Genomic DNA, 18,046 nt, shown 5'->3' on the forward strand with positions numbered 1-18,046 from the left:
TTATGTGGTGCCAAAGGGACTGGAGTGGGACTATAAACAGATGAAGATGCAGACCAGTGAGTATGTAATTACCTGCATTATACTTACACACATGATCCTTAAGGTAAAAAAAACAGGTTGGAGCACTGCTTTAACAATAGTTATTTATTTATGTCATTACTTATGTTTTCTTTAGGAATTGTCATTTTGATTACTTTATCCTACACAACAGTTCATACAATAAATATTTCAGAAGAATTGGATTGTTTGAAGCTGTAGCTTGTTAAGTATTCATGTATGCTTTGTAAAGTGCAATAATCAATTTGTATTTGCCTCACATCTATTAGAAGCCCAGGAAATCTTATATTGTTGGAAAGGGAACTCTGAGTGTCTAGCATGACAGCACAAGACATATTACGGTTCAGCAGAGCATCAACTGGTAAACGCTGTTATTCTGTGAATTATAACTTGGGGAATTCAGCTATATATGGATAGACGTTTCTTCTCAAGTTTACTTCAATTTGTTGACTGTTAGTTTCAGTAAAGTGATTCTCAGATACAAAATCCTGTCTGAGGATCTGAAAGAGAAGTAAAAATAACTTCTGATAAAACAGTGAATAATTTTCAAATACCATTGACAGTGTGATAAGGCTCAGAGCTACAAATGCAATCAAATGTATGGATCACAATAAGAAAAAAAGAGACTTTATAAAATTAGATTTTTTTTATGTACTTTTATATGAAATAAACTGCAAAGTAGAAAAAAACCTTTGAATTTCCAATACCATAAGCTTAACTAACTTTAAAGGAATTGCCATAATAATCTGAACTTCAGAAATACAAATTGTTCACATTTGATGGTCCCTTTCTTATCAGTGTTATTGATCTGTGATCACTAGAGATGAGTGATTTGCTTCATGGAAATTTAACTTGCTTACAATTTCACCCAAAATTTATATTTCTTAGAAATATTACTACTCATCCCACCCTTGCTCTCATCTTTCCTCTCTTGTTATTCCAGGCTGTGGGTCTACTACACACTACAGGTCATTATGTGATTGAAAAGGCTTCAGGTGAGGCCTATGGATGACTTAGGTGCCGAAGATACAATGGGCTCTTTGGTGTGAAGAAGACGACAACCTGTCAATGAAGACTATGCTATAACAATCAACATGAGAGCTGCATGGGCAATGTGAGAATTGGGGAGATATGAGTATTCAGTTGTTTATAAACTATGTCTGGAGAGACCCCAGAGCATAATAAGATACACGCAATTTCCATCAAATAAATTCAATGCAAATTATTTTTTTTTCAAAGTCATGCAATTGCAAAATTTGCATTTTGGAAGATTCACTCATGATTATTAATCATCCAATTTAATTTACTTATTACGTGCAAGTTTCAAAACCTTATTGTCCCATAGAATCCCAAAAAGTAAATTGTCATATTTACAGATTCACTTAAAATTTCTATAAATATTTAGACAGCATGACAATTTGTAAACTAATAATTGACTAGCTTTTTCTATCTGTTTTAATTTTCCTGCTATGAGAGCTTTTATCTTACAGAATTTACAGCTTGTTGTCATGGAGATCGACCATAAGAGCCTGACCAAGTATGAGTAGTACATTTCAGGATGAGGAGTTACCACATCTTTCTGCAGCCTATTACAAGGGTTTTTCACTACTCAGACATCTCCTTCTTAATCAGCATGTTTGCCCTAGTAAAATAACAACAATTATATCCAAAATTATTGAAATAAAAAAGCAAAATCAGGTCACCCATATAGTGCAAGGTAGTAGAGGCTCTAAAATTGTAGAAAGTAGAAAATTAACAGCACTGGTCCCAAAGATAAAATTCAAGGCTTTATTCAAATGGATAAAATTTCAGGACACATAAAATATATATTTCATAGAAAAAGAGCATAGGCTGAGAGCAAGGCTGCCGTATTTGAGTTGAGTAATTGTCATTACTCTGAGATGGCAGCTCCCAGTGTTTCAGTAAGAATAATATTAAATAAAAACTAAAATAAACAATTAATTTAATTTTGTATTAAAAATAATTGATTCCATAATCACTATTAATAATACAAAAATTAAAAAGATGCGACACCTTCCCTTTACTGTAAGGAGACTTCAGATTTATTTGCTGCTCAAGACACAACTTGAGAATAACATTTTTCATAATAGAGGAGCATTGCAAAATATTTAAGTCTTCTCATACTGGCATGCCAGACCTGGCATGTCACTGTCCACTAAGAGAAACCTTACCCCTTTTCACCCAGTCTAAGGCGGGCTTTACACGCTGCGGCATCGCTAGCAATTGCTAGCGATGTCGAGCGCGATAGCACCTGCCCCCGTCGTACATGCGATATCTGGTGCTTGCTGCCGTAGCGAACATCATCGCTACGGCAGCTTCACACGCACATACCTGGTTGGCGACATTGCTATGACCGCCGAACAATCCCTCCTTCAAGGGGGTGGTGCGTTCGGCGTCACAGCAACGTCACCGCGATGTCACTAAGCGGCCGGCCAATAGAAGTGGAGGGGTGGAGATGAGTGGGACATAACATCCTGCCCACTTTCTCCCTTCCGCATTACCAGTAGACGCAGGTAATGAGATGTTTGTCGTTCCTGCGGTTTCATACACAGCGATGTGTGGTGCTGCAGAAACAACAAACAACATCGTATCTGCAGCAGTAACAACATTATGGCAATGAACGACGTGACACAGATCAGCGTTTTTTTACGCTTTTGCGCTCGTTCATCGTCGGACCTAGGATTTACACATTGAGATGTCGCTACCGGCGCCGGATGTGCGTCACAAACGACTTGACCCTGACGATATATCGGTAGCAATGTCGCAACGTGTAAAGCCCGCCTAAGCCTCTCACCTAGCCAAATCAGATCTCATACTTTACATTGATGAGGGGAACTACCCTGAAATGCCGTGTCTGCAAATTGAGATTCTGGTTTGTCTTTTATCCTGAGTCACATGCCAAGACACGTTAAATGGTAGATATTGACTTCTAGGATTGCTACTTCCAATAAGGTGGCATCTGGGTTCAAGTGGTTCAAGTCATCTTCCTCTCAGAAGAGACAATTTTCATAATAGTAGGACTACCGTATTTTTCGGACCATAAGACGCACTTTTTTTCCTCCAAATTTGGGAGGCAAGTGTGGGGTGCGTCTTATAGTCTGAATGTCAAAGCGGGGTACCAGCAGGGTAGGGAGCTGTGGGAAGTCAGCTCTATGTAGTGGGATCACAGGAGGCAGGGAGGGTCGCTGCTGCAGGAAGCCGGCGGCTGGAGAAACCACGTGTGCCCGCTGCTTAAAGTAAGTGAATATTCATTAGCTGCTCCCCGCCCACCTCTCTCTGCAGTCAGTGACTAGAAGCGGGTGTGAGAAGCAGCAAATCAATAGTTTAATGTAAACAGCGGACCCACGTGGGAGCTCCAGTCGCCGACTTCCTGCAGCAGCTGGGGAGACTGTGTGTTCGCTGTTTAGGAGGCAGGAGCAGAGTGCCGCTGCAGTCATGTCTCGCCCGGAGGAAGTGCAGATCACTGCAGTGTCCGGGCCAGAGCATGGCAAACCTTCACAGCACAGCCCGCAGTCTCTGTGCTGACTGCTCACATTACTTTCACTTTGCTCCTGCCTCTGCACTAGAAACAAAGTCTCCCGTAGCTGACAAGGACCTGCAGTGATGTAATGAAGAGGGGTGGGCCAGAACAGCACAGAACAGCACAGTGCCCTGCCTCTTCATTACATCACTGCAGGTCCTCAAGATATGGGAGACTTTGCCTCTAGTGCCAGGATCAAACTGAAGCATGGTGAGCATCACATCTGTAAAAGTAAGGCAATAAATAATATAGTATAAAGGCATTACTGTACACCTGGATGGGGTTGGATCATATATATATATATATATTTATACACACACACAGTATATAACTTTATACACACACACACACACACAGTATATAACTCTATACACACACACACACACACACACACGCACATACACACCAGATTGGAGGATCACACATAAAATGATGGGGAACATACATATTCCACAATAGGGGCCATATATACCTGGAAGGTACCCAGAATCGGGGATATGAGGACATAATTTGGGGATATTATTACCTCCATAACACTGTCAGCAGTAAAATAACAGTGTGTCATGACATTTTTTAATTTTAATTTTTTTTCTATTTTTTCCTCCTCTAAAACAAGGGTGTGTCTTATAGTCCGAAAAATACGGTAATTTTCTTTAGCTAAAATGCTTCTGTGTTGCATTATAAAATGTCTCCATAAAGGCCAGGCCTTATTCATATATTTCCCGGAAGAATATTAGAGAGATGGCACAATAAAGAGTTCTCAGGAAAGATGATCCAAAATAGGCAAAACATCAGTTTGAGTCCTGCCCATTTCCTAATTTACTTCTCTTTTCAAAGTTAGAAAAAGGAATAAGATCATGTAATACGTGATAAGATATTAGATTCAGAATCTTTCTCTTGCCTCTTGCTTGTATAAGCTGGCAATGAGAGCTCTATCACAAGTAGGAGGAAAAAAGTAGTGTGAAGCTGCATCTCATAGACATACACTCTAGCCTTATCACATAGCAGATAACGCTTCTGAGTTTTACAATTCTGCAGCTAAAAATTGTAGGAAATCACCTTATAAATCAGTACACTTACGGTCCCTTAGGGTTACTTCTCACATAGCGAGATCACTAGTTACAGGTTTTGTGACATACCAGTGACCTCATCAGCGATCTCCCTGTGTGTGACACTAAGCAGCTACCTGGCCCCTGCTGTGAAATCGCTGATCGTTACACACTGTTCTGGTTCATTTTTTGCTCATTGGTCTCCCGCTGTGCAGCACACATCGGCATGTTTGATGGCGGGAGACCAACGAGCACCGACTCTGTATAAGCAGCATAGGCTGGTAACCAGGGTAAATATCGGGTAACTAAGCAAAGTGCTTTGCTTGGTTACCTGATATTTACCCTGGTTACCAGCATACACCGCTTAGCGCTGGCTCCCTGCACACTTAGCGCAGAGTCGCTGGTCGCTGGTGAGATCTGCCTGATTGACAGCTCACCAGCGACCATGTAGTGACGCTCCAGCAATCCTGACGAGGTCGTATCGTGGTTGGAATCGCTGGTCCGTCGTTTGACATTGAGACGGTACCCTTACATAGAGCAGAAGTTTTTATTATCATCAGCACCCTTTGCATCAACATAAATACAGAGAAGCAAAGAGAACAGAACCTTAGTGGGAAGTTGGTGTCTGAGATCTGCCAGGAAATAGTTGATAGACGATGATGTAATCATGTAGGTCACAGGAAGTCATCTACATCTGCTATAACAGGAGAGCAAATGCTTGACTTGTGGTTGGACTGAGATTACTTGATGTAGCTACATACAATGGAATGGTTTATATGGTTTGGCAAGGACCCCAATTTCTTTTTTCACAATTATGTAAAGAATATGCTTGTAATGTAGATATAAATACTTTCCAATATTATTTATCTTCCGAGATGCTTTGTCTACCTTTCCCTGTCCATGTAATATGCTTACATCAGCAATAAGCCTTTTTGACCTCACCTGCAAACTACATTTTCCATCTTTTCTGTGCTCAACAGCTTGTCTCAGTGTTGAGCTACTTTACACTATATGAAAAAAGTCACTTTTAAAATACCAAATCTTTATTACACAAAATTAAAATGTAGACATATAAACACTGAACACCTTAAGGGTATACATATAGAAAATAGCATACAACCAATATAATAAAAGACTCCAGCTGGTTATATAGTGGAAAGACCAGTGATATGCCCAAAAAAGGGGGGGGGGGGGTAGATATATCTCTCCGCCAATCAACTTTCCTGTATCCTAATGTAGAAAAATATATAATTGGAGTGAATTTGGTCCAGGTATTTTTACATTCTAGAGCTCACCACCAAATATGATTATAATGATGTAATCTGCATATCAAAATATGAGAGCACATACAATGTACATATCCTAACCAAATATCTCTGGAGTCCTAGTAGAATTCAATATGACATAAATTATTATGGTATACATACAGAAAACTGATTGAAAATATCATATATAATATAATTATTATAATTTAATCAGATAATATATATATATATATATATATATATATATATATACTGTATATTTGGGTGATATTATCAATCAGGTGTCTTTATGTATACCATAATAATTTAGGTCATATTGAATTTTACTAGGACTACAGAGATATTTGGTTAGGATATATACATTGTAAGTGCTCTCATATTTTGATATCCAGATTACATCATTATAATCATATTTGGTGGTGAGCTCTAGAATGTAAAAATACCTGGACCAAATTCACTCCAATCATATATTTTTCTACATTAAGATACAGGAAAGTTGATTGGCGGAGAGATATATCTACCCCCCTTTTTTGGGCATATCACTGGTCTTTCCACTATATAACCAGCTGGAGTCTTTTATTATATTGGTTGTATGCTATTTTCTATATGTATACCTTTAAGGTGTTTGGTGTTTATTAGTGATGAGCGAGCATGCTTGTTACTACTCGGTACTCGCACGAGTATCACTGTACTCGGGCTACTCGGCGGGGACCGAGTAATCTCGCGATACTCGTGCTGTACTCGTGGTCTTCATTTCTGCATGATGGCGCTCTTTTGAGAGCCAGCCCTCATGCAGGGATTGGCTGGCAAACCACTGCAATGCCACAGCCCTGTTAGTTGTGGAATTGCAGTGATTGGCCGGCCCGCACAGCGTGACCAAGCCTTTATACCGGCCGGCGCGCTGTGCTCTGCTCACAGCCATCCAGACAGTCAGTGCAGGGAGAGTGTCGCTGCTTCAGGGAAAGGTTTGCGGCCCTTTATAGCTATTTCCGTAGCAGGGCTGCAAACAGTGTGACCAAAAGTCCTTCTCAGGACTATTCTAGTTGTATACAGGCAGGCAGGGTATAGCCAGGTCGGAGTACAGTAGCAGAGTCCTTCTCAGGACTATTGTTGTTGTATACAGGCAGGGTATAGCCAGGTCGGAATACAGGCTAGTGAGTGACCAGAAGAGTCCTTGTCAGGACTATTGTAGCACTATACAGGCAGGCAGGCAGGCAGGCAGGGTATATAGCCATTCCTAGTGGTGACTGTATACCAGCCTTCATCATATCTGGGGCTGGTGTACACAGTCTAAAACAGTCCAGATAGTGTCAGACTTCTCATTAATTGTCGCTCCTAAAAACCTGTTAGGTTCTTAGTGCGTCCGTGCTTGCATTTAAAAACCGCACGTGTGTGCCTGTTGGTGGCAGCGTACAGGTGCACTTGTGTGCGTTTTTACCAAACTATTATATAACGCACAAGTGTAGTGTATAATATACGTCAGTCAGCAGTGGCTGATAGTGTCAGAGTTCTCATTAATTTTTGCTCCTAAAACCTGTTAGGTTCTTAGTGCTTGCATTTAAAAACCGCACGTGTGTGCCTGTCGGTGGCAGCGTACAGGTGCACGATTTGCACAAACTTGGATATAACGTCCAAGTCTAGTGAATACACGTCAGCACAGCATTGCAAAATGCGCAAGGGCGTTGGCAAGGAACAAGGAAGTGGACGTGATGGTGGTGCAGGCAGAGGCCGAGGTCGTGGGCAAGCTCTAATTTCGCCACAACAAAGGGCCACATCTAGTCGCTCGCACGTCCTGTCCCAAATTCTTGGGGACCGCAGCAGTACACCGCTCTTGAACCAAGACCAGTGTCAACTGGTTGTTAGTTGGATAGCGGATAATGCTTCCAGTCAGATTGGCACCACCACAAACACTCTGTCTTCCACACGGTCAAGTGTCAGTAGCCGTGATACTGCACCGCACATTTCAGAACCTGATCCTCCTTCCTACCACAAGGCTGAGTACACGTCCTCGGACATTAATGATCCCACACTTGGACACTCGGAAGAGCTGTTCACGTTTCCATTCGCACATTCTGGCCTCTCGCCAGCTAATGTTGAAGTGGGTCATGAGGAGATCGTATGTACAGATGGCCAAATATTTGAGCAGCCACGTTCTAACGAAGTTGGCAACGTGTCTCAACAAGGGGTGGACGATGATGAGACACAATTGTCAGGAAGTCAGGAGGAGGAGCAGGGTGCGGAAGAGGAAGACGACGTGGTGGATGATCCAGTAACTGACCCAACCTGGCAGGAGGATATGCAGAGCGAGGACAGCAGTGCACAGGGGGAGGGAGGCGTATCATCCCAACAGGCAGTAAGAAGCAGGGTGGTGGCTCCAGGCAGAAGTCAGGCAACCGTTCCCCGGAACAACAACACGACACAAGGTGCCTGTACAAATGTTAGGTCTTCCCGAGTCTGGCAGTTTTTTAAGTTGGCTCCAGATGATTCTAAAAAGGCCATTTGCAACACCTGCCGTGCCAGCATCAGCAGTGGTACCAAAACTAGCAGCCTGACCACCACCAGCATGATCAGGCACATGTCAGCCAAGCACCCGACTTTGTGGGAAGTACAACAGAGTCGAGGAGCAGTGCTTGCTGATGTCACTGCTACGTCTTCGCTGGTTGTGCATGCGAGCCAATCCCCTGTCCATGCTGCCTGCGAACAAGCCTCCTCCAGTCCTGCACCTGCAGTTGCCTACGCAGAAATAACACCATCATCAAGCACGTCCTTGTCCCAGCGCAGCGTTCAGTTATCCATTCAGCAAACCTTTGAACGCAAGCGCAAATACACTGCCAACACCCCACATGCCACAGTTCTAAATGCTAACATTTCGCGACTGCTTGCGCTGGAAATGTTGCCTTTTAGGCTGGTGGAGACAGAAGCATTCCGCGACCTGATGGCGGCAGCTGTCCCACGTTACTCGGTCCCCAGCCGCCACTATTTCTCCCGGTGTGCCGTCCCCGCGTTGCATAACCACGTGTCACAAAACATCATACGTGCCCTGAACAACGCTGTTTCACCCAAAGTCCACCTAACCACAGACACGTGGACAAGTGCTTGTGGGCAAGGCCGCTACATCTCGTTGATGGCACACTGGGTTAATATTGTGGAAGCTGGGACCCAGTCTGAGCGAGGGACGGAACACGTCCTTCCCACACCAAGGTTTGCAGGCCCTACCTCAGTCAGTGTTTCACCCACACTCTACAGCTCCGGAATGTCATGCTCTTCAGCCTCCTCCTCCTCCTGCGCATCCTCATCCACTGTACCCTCCACACCAGTCCCAAGCTGGAAGCACTGCAGCACTGCCTCGGCGAAGCGTCAACAGGCTGTGCTGAAGCTAATCTGCATAGGTGACAAACCCCACAATGCAGAAGAGGTGTGGACAGCTCTGAAACAGCAGGCAGATCACTGGCTCACACCTCTGAACCTAAAGCCAGGAAAGGTCGTGTGTGACAATGGCCGGAACCTGGTGGCGGCTTTGAGGCGAGGCCAGCTGACACATGTTCCATGCGTGGCCCATGTGCTCAACCTCGTGGTTCAGCGGTTTCTAAAGTCATACCCAGAGCTGTCTGATCTGCTGGTAAAAGTTCGCCGCCTGTCTGCACATTTTCGAAAGTCACCTACTGCTTCAGCCGGCCTTGCCGGCTTTCAGCGCCGTTTGCATCTTCCGGCTCACAGACTGGTGTGTGTGATGTCCCCACGCGTTGGAATTCAACTCTGCACATGTTGGTCAGGATATGTGAGCAGAAGAGGGCAGTTGTTGAGTACCTGCATCACCTAAGCCATCGGGAAATGGGTCAAACTCCACACATAACACCTGAGGAGTGGAGATGGATGTCCGACCTATGTACCATCCTCCAAAACTTTGAGGACTCCACCAAGATGGTGAGTGGTGATGACGCCATTATTAGCGTCACCATACCGCTACTCTGCCTTCTAAAACGGTCTCTGCTCAAAACCAAACATGATGCATTGCAGGCGGAGCGCGATGAGTTGCAGCAAGAAACAGTAGTGGGTGTGGGTGATAACACACAGCCCAGCCTCGTCTCATCACAACGTGCAGTGGAGGACTATGACGAGGAGGAGGATGAAGACATGGAGCAAATCTCTGGCCAAATTGAGGATATGACATGCACACCAGTCATATCCTCGGTTCAGCGTGACTGGCCAGAGGACAGGGTAGATGAGGAGGAGGAGGAGGAGGAGGAGGAGGACAGCATGTTCAGTCATCGTGTTGGTCAGGCTACTGAAGTCCTGGCTGTTAAGAGTCTGGCGCACATGGCTGACTTTATGGTAAGCTGCCTGTCTCGTGACCCTCGCGTTAAGAACATCTTGGCCGACAATCATTACTGGTTGGTAACACTGTTAGACCCACGCTACAAGGAGAACTTTATGTCTCTTATTCCCGAGTCGGAGAGGTCAACCAAAATGCAGCAGTTCCGGAAGGCCATAGTCACGGAAGTAGGCAAAGCATTCCCCTCACAAAACGCTAGCGGCATAGGTCAGGAATCAGTGGACAACCAAGGCGTACAGCCGAGAGAGGCACAAGTCCAATCCGCCAGAGGTAGGGGAACAGTCTTTAAGATGTGGGACAGTTTTCTCAGCCCCTCACGTACCACAGCCCCTGAGGTGCGGGGTAGTGCCACAAGAAATCCTAAGTTTGCCCAGATGCTCAAGGAGTACCTTGCAGATCGAACAACTGTACTCCGACATTCCTCTGTGCCTTACAATTATTGGGTATCCAAGGTGGACACGTGGCATGAATTGGCTCTCTACGCCTTGGAAGTCCTGGCCTGCCCTGCCGCTAGCGTTTTGTCAGAGCGTGTTTTTAGTGCCGCAGGTGGAATCATTACAGATAAACGCACCCGCCTTTCAACTGAAAATGCTGATAGGCTGACTCTGATCAAGATGAACAAGGGTTGGATTGGGCCAGACTTCACCACACCACCAGCAAATGAGAGCGGAATGTAAAGTTTGTAACGGGAATTTGCCATGTACCTCCAGTCACACTTCTGGACTTTGGATAATCGCTGGACTGCTCCTCCTTCTCCTCATGCGCCACCATGATGACCGTTACAAGAGTTAGGCCTTTGTTTCAGGTATACCCCCAGTGATAAATTTTTTCGCCCATTCTTTGCAGAATGGACATTACAACGACAGGAGACCCGCTCCTTTGCAATGGGAACAATGTTTTGAGGCCCTCATGCACGTCTCTATCCAGGGACAACGTGGAGCCTCCCAATTTTTGGCTGCCCTGCCAAAGGGCTATACTATAATACACCCACTTCCTGACAATGGACACTTAATGTTTTGAGGCCCTCATGCACGTCTCTATCCAGGGACAACGTGGAGCCTCCCAATTTTTGGCTGCCCTGCCAAAGGGCTATACTATAATACACCCACTTCCTGACAATGGACACTTAATGTTTTGAGGCCCTCATGCACGTCTCTATCCAGGGACAACGTGGAGCCTCCCAATTTTCGGCTGCCCTGCCAAAGGGCTATACTATAATACACCCACTTCCTGACAATGGACACTTAATGTTTTGAGGCCCTCATGCAAGTCTCTATCCAGGGACAACGTGGAGCCTCACAATTTTTGGCTGCCCTGCCAAAGGGCTATACTGTAATACACCCACTTCCTGACAATGGACACTTAATGTTTTGAGGCCCTCATGCACGTCTCTATCCAGGGACAACGTGGAGCCTCCCAATTTTTGGCTGCCCTGCCAAAGGGCTATACTATAATACACCCACTTCCTGACAATGGACACTTAATGTTTTGAGGCCCTCATGCACGTCTCTATCCAGGGACAACGTGGAGCCTCCCAATTTTTGGCTGCCCTGCCAAAGGGCTATACTATAATACACCCACTTCCTGACAATGGACACTTAATGTTTTGAGGCCCTCATGCACGTCTCTATCCAGGGACATCGTGGAGCCTCCCAATTTTTGGCTGCCCTGCCAAAGGGCTATACTATAATACACCCACTTCCTGACAATGGACACTTAATGTTTTGAGGCCCTCATGCACGTCTCTATCCAGGGACAACGTGGAGCCTCCCAATTTTTGGCTGCCCTGCCTAAGGGCTATACTACAATAGACCCACTTCCTTCCAATGGGCACTTCAGGTTTACAGGCCCTCATGCACGTCTCTATCCAGGGACAACGTGGAGCCTCCCAATTTTTGGCTGCCCTGCCTAAGGGCTATACTACAATAGACCCACTTCCTTCCAATGGGCACTTCAGGTTTACAGGCCCTCATGCACGTCTCTATCCAGGGACAACGTGGAGCCTCCCAATTTTTGGCTGCCCTGCCTAAGGGCTATACTACAATAGACCCACTTCCTTCCAATGGGCACTTCAGGTTTACAGGCCCTCATGCACGTCTCTATCCAGGGACAACGTGGAGCCTCCCAATTTTTGGCTGCCCTGCCAAAGGGCTATACTATAATACACCCACTTCCTGGCAATGGACACTTAATGTTTTGAGGCCCTCATGCACGTCTCTATCCAGGGACAACGTGGAGCCTCCCAATTTTTGGCTGCCCTGCCAAAGGGCTATACTATAATACACCCACTTCCTGACAATGGACACTTAATGTTTTGAGGCCCTCATGCACGTCTCTATCCAGGGACAACGTGGAGCCTCCCAATTTTTGGCTGCCCTGCCTAAGGGCTATACTACAATAGACCCACTTCCGTCCAATGGGCACTTCAGGTTTACAGGCCCTCATGCACGTCTCTATCCAGGGACAACGTGGAGCCTCCCAATTTTTGGCTGCCCTGCCTAAGGGCTATACTACAATAGACCCACTTCCTTCCAATGGGCACTTCAGGTTTACAGGCCCTCATGCACGTCTCTATCCAGGGACAACGTGGAACCTCCCAATTTTTGGCTGCCCTGCCTAAGGGCTATACTACAATAGACCCACTTGCTTCCAATGGGCATTTCAGGTTTACAGACCCTCATGCACGTCTGTATGCAGGGTCATTGGTGAACCTCACAATTTTGGACTGCCCTGGCAAAGGAAAATACTACAAAGACTCAGTTCCTCAAAATGGGCACATTAGACTCAGAGGCCTTTATGTACGTCTCTTCTCAGGGACATCGGAGTGCCACACAATGTTTTACGTAAAATCTTTCATGTATTGATCTCAAAAAGTAACATACATTAGCTCTATCTCAGTATTGGGTATGTGCCCTTAACATTTCCGCCATGAAAATTCATTTTGGTGTCATTTTGGAAGGTTTTCTGGTGAGTCCGTAAAAATGGCGTAAAACGCGGACAAAATTGTTCACAGCTGTGACTTTTGAGTGATAAATGCTTCAAGGGGTCTTCCCCATGCTGTTGCCATGTCATTTGAGCACTCTTCTGAGACTTTTGTGCCATTTTTAGGGTTTCTACATGCTGCCGGGGGTCATTTCACAAAAATACTCGGGTCTCCCATAGGATAACATTGGGCTCGGTGCTCGGGCCGAGTACACGAGTATCTTGGGATGCTCGGCCCGAGCCTCGAGCACCCGAGCTTCTTAGTACTCGCTCATCACTAGTGTTTATATGTCTACATTTTAATTTTGTATAATAAAGATTTGGTATTTTAAAAGGGACTTTTATTTTGTGAAAAATGACCCATTTTGTTACTTTGATATATTTCTCTTTTGTGAATTGTCTGATCTACGCTATATGCTACAGTACGCCTTTATTAATATTAGAATACTGTGCATTGCTGATTTGCTGCCTTTCAGAACGCATGACCATTCAGAGGCACAGGATGCAAAGTCTGAGAATTGAGTGTGCTGTGTGGGTTATGGATCTTATATTTCAATGCATTTTCCTGATGAAGCACTGCCTTCCTCTTTAGGCTGACCACTGACAGGCTAATGATCCCTTTAAGCAGTGATGTTCTCCAGCAGTATGTACAGATTATCCGCAGACACTGTGAAATTTCATGAAATCTAATGAAGGAGGCAGAAAAGGTGAAAAATATAGATTATAAAGTCACTCCTCTTCTGAGTCCCATTGCATTAGGCTATGGTTGCTCAGTCCTGGACAACTCTTTAAAAAGTGTGGATATACTGAGCTGGGATGCAGCAAATGACATTGTTGGTGAGTTAGCATTAAATAAATTGCTGGAGTGCTTCTTTAATATTCTCCATATTATCTTATACTGAGCTATCAGCTACTATGAGAACATAATCATTCTCTGCCATGGAGTAGATTTTGCTTACCTAAATAGAAATGGATTCTAGGAACAATATATATTGTATAAACGTTGTGTAAAAGAAAATGGTGTCCTATTATCCCTGATAAACATGTTATGTAGCCTTGATATGCACATTTGTTTTTACGCTGATGATATGAAATGGCAACTCACCTGAATTGCTTTTGCTTAAACAAATGCATAATTGAAGATGCTACAAATATAAAACGGTCATTATCACTGTTGGCAGCGAACTCTCAAATACCCAAAAGATATTCTTGTTTATTTTATCAAATGTTGCTATTAATTTTGTGCAGAATCTCTCTCTGTGCTCAGCATGTCATATCTGTGCTTTTTTATTATTACATTTACGGCTCGCTCACACCTGTTTATAACTCGGACGAGGGCTATCTGATTGTTATGCGCACTAATGTGCACTTGTGGAGAATTACATAAAATAAAGTGAAACTTAAAACTGCTACACTTGACCCACCCGGTTCTTGTACAGACTAGAGGCCCCAGCTGGGCAATCCCTAAAGACCCCTGCGCAGACTAAAACAACCCTAACTGGATGACTCTGTAGGAGGGTGACCGGTGTCCTGCAGCCCTCCTGAAGACGTCATGGTTATATTGTGTATTTATGTGTGGAAAATGTTGTTTATATGTGTGTGCTCTTGGGTGCGCTGTTTTCAAGTACTACTATGTATCACTGTTCCCTGGTCCCTTAGTTTGAGGTTGGGATAGAGAACAGAGCTGAAGCAGTTAAAGGTGAAATCTGTCCAGCAACAGTGAGTTGACAGTTGGAATTAGTCAGATAGGGACACCATTGAGTGGAGAGAAGAAGCTGTACCTGAGGGAGGTATAGCGAGAGAAGTCTAGAGTAATTTGCCCGGCCCCTCAGGGTCATACCAGGAAACCCTGATCAAGTAGACAAAGGAAACTCCTCAGTAGCCAGGTGTAGAAAGGGGCACTAACCGGTCCTGAAATTGTGGGCTTTGATTTAGTGGACTTTCCGTGAAGCAACTGACTCCAATAGGACTGGTCAAGGTGTGAGGTAACATAAACCTGGGCTAAGGGGTCAGCACAGAGACAGTGGTGAAGGAATGCCGTCCTGTGGTAAAATGAATACCTGTGGGAGGGGACGCGGTTAGAGCCATGTGTGACTCTATGAATTTACTAACTGCTACTCTGGTGTTGCTAAGGGAAACAGACAGTCCTATAGAAAGTGGAGAGATAAACAGGAGGGAGCAGTGTGCAGGCAAATGTGGAAAGAAACCAACAGTAACATGCCTATCATGTTCAAGCTATGTGCCCACAGTGAATGTGTTCTACAGAAATTTTGTGAATCCTTCAGTAAAGTTATGTTAACCATTATTCTGGACTTTGTCTTTGAATTAACCCCTAGAAAGCAAAGTTGGGGTGTTCCTTGTTGCACTGTTGAGCTGCCACAAGTTCAGCAGATAGAGAGATGCCACCTGGAAGCAGGGGCTTGCCTCTGCCCATGACTATGGCCCCCTGTCACCCCCACAACTTAGAAGACCATTCAGACCTTTGCTTCCTTAGTGGCCATCCAGGGCTCCACATTCCTCCTGAAGAATCTGTGGGAAGGTGCAGAGTAAAAGTAAGGTAAACCAAAGGTATTAATCTGCCAGAAAAAAACACTAGACAGACAGGCTGTAGTTCCAAGCATGGTCCACTTCAGAAATATCCCCAGTGGGAAACGGAAGCCCAAGGCAGCATTAAATATTTACACCAGTCGGGTGATAGGGCAGACTGAATTACCGCATTGGAAACACTTGTTAGTAAAAATGCAATAAACAGACAAAGTGTTCAGAACCAGTACAGCGACCAAACCTGACTAAGGCCCAGTAGAGAGGGAAATGGACCATCGCACAGGAGCGTGTCGGATCCGCTCCAAGGCATAACACTCATGTTTTATAGGATAGCACTCAATCTATGTTATAGTATGGGGCCATGCCAAGCTGCTGTTTTTTTTCTTAAGCTTATTTGATCTAAACAATCCCACAGGTGCCTAATATATTAAAATATTCCAAAATAGCTTAGCCTACCATACCAAAAATCTAAGGAAATGGTGCTGTTAACTTCCCTATCAAAAGTACATTAGATAGTCCTGCCTCTTTGTGCCAAGCCATTATGCATTTTTTTCTTTTACTCAAACAAAGCTCTAAGCAATCAAGGAGCCTAGTGGCTGTGGTCAGAAATTGAAAAAAAATAATATTTCAAAATATTTTACAATAAATACGAGCCAGAGATAGCTATATTCAGCTGTTTTGAGAATAAACCAGGGTTGTGGCTGACAGGCTCAGAGATAAAATTGATACATAATAAATAGATAAAAAAAAATAGGACAGCACAATGAGTAGAGGAATGTTTTGTTTGTATTCAGGTTGTTAGTATCATTTTTAACTCTTGGATAAGGCATGTTACAGTGTTACTCTTTTTACGATCCGATCCCCTAATTGCTTTCAAGGTTTGTTGCCCAAATTCCACCTTTTTGCTATTTTTAATTTTAGGCTTATTTCAGATCTGACTTACAGTAATTTCTGTAGGCATCAACATGAAAAAAAATAACAAGAAAAAGTGATGTAAGCATACTTATAAAATGTTTCGATTTGTCCGAATTTAACCATCTTGATTGCTTCTGGATATTCTGATTGAATATATTATGAAACATTTTTCAATCAATTCAAAATACATCTCATTTTGATGAACAGATATAAATATAGTTTGGTCGAAAGTACATTTGTAATCAAAATGTGTGAAGTTAATGTTTCTTCGTGTCTGCAGTTACCTTTATCTAATATCTGCATTTCACAGCATGAAGGTCACAATCTACAAAATTGAAAATCTCTGAAAGCCTTGCGGGGGGAACTAGTGCTCATCTGTCCTGGAGGCAAAAGTTGTTCTGAAGGGAAAAAAAAGTAAGAAATGAAAAATAACCACAAAATGAATTATCACAAACACGGCCTGATTCCTTGAATGTTACCAGTCCAATAATATTTTACAAAGATTCTTTGTGTGAATTATAAGCGACTATAAGATATGCATAATTATAATACTCTAGCTAATTTTATAAACCAAAACACTTATTATACTTAACAATTATTTTTTCCTCCTAATTAACGTTGTCATAGACTGAGACCTATTGATGAGAGTTGATCAATTTTTCACAAAAAAGAAAATGGTTACATAAAGCACAAGTTTTATAGCAATATTTTTGATCTCAGTTAAACAAACTGGACCTTTATAACAAAACTACATTCTTTTAGTAGCAGCATCATCAAATATCGACCATTAAGTATAGATATTACTGATGAGTAAATTAGACATATCTGCTTAAATTTGGACAGAATATTAAATTCACATATAGTTTAATTGATATGAATCAAATGTTTCTTTTTATGCTCTGGAGTCTCTCCAAACCAAAAGCATAATAAATACTCAACTGTCCACTTACCTGCCCCGCACTGCTGCTCCACCTTTCCTGTCTGGTCCTCCATGCAGCAACCTCCACTTTCTTCTTTACTTCATAGTTCTTTGGGTTTCTGTTACTAGCGCCTCAAAGAGAGCTGTGAGGAGGACTGGACAAGGGCTGTGGAAGCAGGACAGGTGAGTGTTGGGTTTTTTTACACTTCAATCCAAGTTCTTTATAAATCAGTAAAATGGTTGCTGGTCGGCTGCCATTTTGCTGTATAAGCTGGAAACAAATCAAAAAAGTTCAGATTACTTGGAATCCAAATATTTCATAAAATTCTAGGCAGATTTGTTATGCTCAATAGGAGATAGACACTACAAGGCTGGCTCCAAATCAGTAAAAGTGCAGTCACATACATACTTTGAGCAAGCTGTCGAAGCTAGGATAGCCTT

At 43.5% G+C, this 18,046-nt stretch overlaps 1 long non-coding RNA gene across 1 annotated transcript; it reads right to left on the reverse strand.

Moving 5' to 3' along the window:
* Positions 1 to 244: 244 nt before the first annotated feature.
* Positions 245 to 17,699, reverse strand: LOC142244207 (uncharacterized). Its single transcript, XR_012724468.1, has 3 exons — positions 17,637 to 17,699; positions 16,971 to 17,084; positions 245 to 557 (listed from the first exon to the last, which is right to left on the reverse strand). It is a non-coding gene; the product is annotated as an uncharacterized LOC142244207 (long non-coding RNA).
* Positions 17,700 to 18,046: the final 347 nt, after the last annotated feature.

Source organism: Anomaloglossus baeobatrachus, chromosome 6, assembly GCF_048569485.1.
Source record: "Anomaloglossus baeobatrachus isolate aAnoBae1 chromosome 6, aAnoBae1.hap1, whole genome shotgun sequence".
NCBI lineage: Eukaryota > Metazoa > Chordata > Amphibia > Anura > Aromobatidae > Anomaloglossus > Anomaloglossus baeobatrachus.